Raw genomic sequence first — 5,913 nt, 5'->3', positions numbered from 1 at the left:
GGCTATAATGTCTAGAGTAAGACAGTAAGGCATTGCTTTAGAAAAGAAATAGCACTCTTTTGGTGTATTCTCGTACATCATTTGCAGGGCCCATTATCTAAGCAAATCACATTAAAGCCTGGGTGTTCAGTAATGCACTGAATATGGCCTCTTATTTCTTCATCTGCTTCTTTTTTAATCAGGATTTGTCCAAATTTCAGGCAACACACACACTCCTCATATCATCACATTTTTCACATATGCAGCTATAATAAAGTATACTTATTATGTTAAAACTACGGTTTAAAATTAACCTTGCCACAGTGTACACACCAGCCTAATTATTATTATTATTTTTCAAATTACCAACTGAATTTAAAAAAACTTACATTCAGTGGAAACATTATTATTATTATTGGAAACGGTACTACTTGAATCAAACAACTTTCAAAGTAGTTTGATCAATCCTAATAAACCCTTATCACTGGAATTGGTATATAGACCAACAGGACCCATAGTGGTCATTTAGGACCTGTAAACAAATCCATCCATAATATCAACTTGACAACCCATGGGACATAGTAGGCACTTAACTAAATTCCAACCCTTGTTGATTGTATATAACTTCACTTCTGGTGTGATAACTCTATTGAATAAAGTACAGTATAACCCAAGCAGTCTCAAGTATTATAATTATATACAGTCTAAATATATAGTGGAAGATATTTCAATTTTGAAATGCTAAAAATAACCCGAAACGTGCTCTAAATTGAAGTAATTTTAAGCTTTTAAAAATGTTGATGTACGCGTACACGTAAAATTTATTGTACAAGTGTGCACAATAATGGCATAGGAAGTTGACCATATGAACTCGTGTCAAATCAAAATTTTCTGAAAATTGGGACAGGTCACCTCTTGGATTTTGCTGATTTTTTTTTTTTTTTTTAAGATTTAACTATCTATATAACACATGCAAAAAAAGAAAATTCCAAGTCGTTTTGGAGATGTTTGTGGAGAAACCTTTTACTCATCGCATTTAATACAATTTTGGGAAGGCTCTAAAAATATACAAAAATTGTCATCATTCTGGGTGACCTATGACCTTGATGGCATTTACCCACCAACATAAAACTTTATCATTTGCTAATGCTAGTCTAAACTAATGTTGGTGTCTCTTCCCCTTCATGGTTAGGTAGAATTTAAAATCTGGCATTTTACCCGTTTTTATAGAGTTTGTAATGCGCATGTACTGAGATAGGCTATAACATGGTGATGTTTCTCCAACTTTAGGGATCTCGCCTATTTGAAGCAGAATAGCTCTGAGCGTTTTAAGACCATTTCCATCAAAATCAGCCAAAAAATAAGTTGGTGCCGCCTAAAAAACTGATTTTGGGGGATTGGGGAGTATCCCAGTTTTTGTAACATTTTTATTCTGTACACTATTAAGTTAATTTTGGTGTTGATTTATATATTTGTTGAGTTATAAATTCTAGATTCAAATGAGAGTCATTTGTGTATAGTGTTGTGGAAAAATTCAGTAAAGTATTTCAAGTCCATGAATTTCCGTATATTCATGTTATCTCCTAGTAGGGTAAAAACTATTTTAAAAAACATAGAAAATAAATCATTTCAAATATAAGTTGTACACTAAAGTGAATAGAAGCTCTTTTATTGGATTCCTAGCCCTTAAAAACATATAAATCAACACCCAAATCAACTTAATAGTGTACAGAATAAAAATGTTACAAAAACTGAGATACTCCCCCAATCCCCCAAAATAAGTTTTTTAGTCGGCACCAACTTATTTTTTGGCTGATTTTGATGGAAATGTTTTCAAAATGTTCAGAGCTATATCCTGCCTCAAAAAGGACTTGTTCTTGTACAGACTTTCTTCTTACTGGCTTAAATCAGTAGATTTGTCGACATAAAACCTGGTCATTCAAGGCAAAGAGATTAATTTCCCGATCAGTCCAAGGACCTGCAATTGAATTCTACCATACTCACTGATGTAGGAATGTTCCATGGCTTGACATGTGGTTTTGCAACTTAAATTTCCCTTCAAAAGCTTTGTGATAAACTTTTCCTAGTGAATAACTTCTGGGCAATATGGAATAGAATGGGAAGCCTATTGCCACGGTACCTTGGAATAAAACCCTTGTGGTAGCCTTCTTCTTTCAGAGCATTTTTAAAACCTCTGGGATCACCTTTCCCATTTGAGTACCTGATCTTGCTAATGTTGTATACGAGGCTTTGACCGATACAACCATGGCTGTAGAGGTCCTTTTGCAGGTTTCCTGTTTGTTTTTCAATATTTGATAGGCTGTACTACAGTCTTTGGCGATCGATTCCAGAGGGTGGAGGTGACAATTCAACTCAGTCAGTTTTGTCTTCCATTTTTTCTCGAGAAACTTAATGGTGGCATGGTTTACAGCCGCACAGTCACTCATTGTTGATGTGATTTTACTGATCAATTGAGAAAGGAGTTCAGAAGGAGATTTTTCATGTACTTGGCAGTACACTTTAGCCATGTTGGGCTTTCGTCTATCTGCACTTAATAGTCTACATGGGTCCCGCCTGCTAATTCATCAAAGGCAATGACCTTGCTGTCATCTTTCGAACTGACATACACGCCATTAACGTGAATGCCTTCCCGTGTAGTGGCATCGATTCCTAGCAACAGCTGTTCATATGTATCTGGTGATCGTTGTTGGAAATTCCTCCACAGGAACCTGTGCACGTGCATATCACTGACTGGGATCCTTACTCGAGTCGAAAATCTGTCCAGATTTCCCCATTTCTTTTATTTTATAAATGATTTTCAACTGGCTAAATAATTATCTTTAATATTAGGCCTATTAGGACAACATATTAAAATCAATCTATACCTTCAGGACAACCGTGGTCTGAGTTTTCATCTTTCTTTTGGTTCGCATACTGTTCTTCTAAATCGGGTGGTAGGCATTCATTCCTGTCTTCACGGTATTTTTTTGTTGACCCAGCCATCCAATGTTTGGCAAGATTTTGCAACAGCTTTTCGCTTTTTAATTTCCTGCTCCTTTCTCCCCATTTTTTAACATGTGCGTGCTCCAGCATTGAGTATACTCGTCTCAGGGTATTTCTGAGAGCTCTAGGAACGATTATACTTGTCCAAACCGGGGTGTCATTCTAGCAATTTGACTTTATTGCTATACACTGACATACCGGCTGGTAGTTAGGGGAAGATACACCTAGACGATAACGTGCATATAACGTGTGTATGTTTGTTGTGTTAGCAGTACAAAAGATTGCGTGTGTGGAGTCAGCGATCTAGTATTCTTATTCTGGGAACAAGGTCACTTTTTTTTTGTTATAATTAGTGGACGTTTTTCGATGTCCAGTAGTTTCCCATTCTGCTTTGATGGTTTATATACCTCCGCAGCAGTTCCATATACCGGATCATTTATCTCGCATGAAGATGACCTTACAAACTTCTTAACATCCTTTAGGCATGGAACCTTGACGCTTTCTCTCAGTTTAAACGCCTCACATGTCCATTGTTGCAGAAACTTTTCTATGATTGATTTTAAGCTTCCCTGGTTAACTCATGCAAGTAGCCGAGAGCATCTAGTCTTTGATAGCAGTTTGTTAAATCGTCAGCAAAACTCTCAAGTTTTGATGCATCCACTTTTGGTCATGATATCATTTTCTGGATCCATGCTTGGACAATTACAGCACTATTCCCAAACCGTTGCTTGAATGTTGTTCATTAGCTTTATTAGTTACAGTAGATCCTGAATCAGACACATTACCTTTGATACCATTATTTACAGCATCATCATCTTTACCCTTTATGGTTTCAACATCAATTATAGACTCATTAACTGACCTTCAATTACAGAATCACTAGGATTTACATTAGCAGTAGCTGCAATATCAACAGCCAGAACAGGGCTTCTTTCTGACGTTTGGTTAACTGGAGTCTTACCGACTTCACCTAATGGTAACCGAATTGTTCCAGCCAGTCTAACTAAGCGTGTACTAAATTTAGCTCATGAAGGACACTAAGGTGTGGTCCGTACAAAGTCGCGTTTTAGAAGTAAAGTATGGTGGCCAAATATGTCTAAAGAAGTTGAAAATTTCATTAAGTCATGTAATTCATGTCAGTTAGTATCAGGGCGTCCTAGACCCGAACCTTTAAAACCTACAGAGTTGCCAGGGGGTCCTTGGTTTGATTTAGCCGTTGACTTGCTTGAAATAACCCCTACTGAAAAATTGCTAGTAATAATTTATTATTACTCTCGTTGGCCAGAGGTTATTCTTTTGCGCAAAACTGATGCTGTTCATGTAATTAAAGCTTTAGAGGGTGTACTTAATACACATGGTTTACCTTATAGTATTATAACTGACAATGGTTCTCTTTTTTCTTACAAGGAATGTGAAGAGTTTTTAGATTATCTGGCAATAACTCATATAAAGGGTATTCCCCTATGGCCTCAGTCAAATGGTAGCGTTGAAGCGTGAACTTCGAAATAAATTGCCTCAAATTAAATTTGGTTCTAAACTTTTTGAGTCCGATTGGGAGGAAATGGTGCGCGTTCGTGCTATGCGTTGTAAAATGCGACAAAAGCAATATGCAGATATAAAGCGTGGAGCTAAGTTATCTGATGTACAAGGGTGATGAGGTATTACTTAAATTGAAACAAAAGCCAAACAAATTGTGTTCAAATTTTGAGAAGGAACCATATAATGTTATTAGTAGAGAAGGTAGTGCTATTGTTTTGCAGAATACTGAGTCTGGTGTGACGAAAATGAGAAATGTTTCTCAAGTAAAAAAATTGATCAAAGCAGATTCTAATAGTAATAATAATGGTCAATGTGTTAAATCCACCAGTGGTTTTGATGATAATCAATGTGAAGTTGTAAATGATTCTATTGATACTGATGTTTATGAAAATGTTTATGAAAATGTAAATGAATCTTTAAAAGATGGTGACAATGTTATAACTAATCCTGTTGTTGATCAACCAGTTAGTACTGATGTAAATCCTGTTCCATTAAGGCGTTCCTCAAGTACAGTTTGTTCGTATTTCTGGAATATTTCCGGAGCACTATTTATTCCAAATGACAGTTTCAACCAACGGTAGCTTCCTATTGGTGTATTGAACGTTGTCACCAGGCTTGACTCATAGTCAAGTTTTATTTGTAAGAAGCCTGACTTTGCATCTTACAGAGAAGACTTTTAAACCAGCCATTGATCCCACTACCTCTTCAACTGTAGGGATCGGGTAACAGCTAGCAGTTAAATGCACTGCTCTCACCCCTTTCTACCGATGAAACACATGTTTTGATGCGGCACAAACCTAGACTCTATTCTATTTCAATGTTGATTAATCGCGAAGTTTATATGGCAATTTTTATGAATTTTTGTTAGGCCTAATTATATTATATTATTATATTATAAAACTGTCTAGGACGACAGACAGATATCGGTCTACAGTAGGCCTACATTCGATCATGAACTTAGATAGGGTACACTTTCTTCAGTGTTAACGAAATACACAAAAAAAAATATTGAACTTCATATAACGTACCTTTATCTGATATAAATGTGAGCAGTTGTCCTAGGCCTATATGTTATCTATTTTAATATTGATTAATCTGCAACTTTGGTGGAACAGTATATCCATTGTATGTGACAAGAAACGTTTCAAAAAAAGCAAAAACAATCTACAGCTAGCAGTTAAATGCACTGCTCTCACCCCTTTCTACCGATGAAACACATGTTTTGATGCGGCGCAAACCTAGACTCTATACAATACAATACAAATCTTTCTTTATTCTGAATGGCTCTTTCAATACAATAAAGTACTGGTCTCCCAAGAGGTCCAGATTTATAGGAACATTACAAGAAAATAAAAGAAAGGTAAAAATTTAAAGTAAAAACTATGTACAATA

This window comes from Anneissia japonica, unplaced genomic scaffold (assembly GCF_011630105.1).
Source record: "Anneissia japonica isolate Jap-2015-1 unplaced genomic scaffold, ASM1163010v1 scaffold3372_len255902_cov201, whole genome shotgun sequence".
Classification (NCBI taxonomy): domain Eukaryota; kingdom Metazoa; phylum Echinodermata; class Crinoidea; order Comatulida; family Comatulidae; genus Anneissia; species Anneissia japonica.
The sequence above is the reverse complement of the archived record's forward strand: the minus strand, read 5'-3'. Positions refer to the sequence as shown.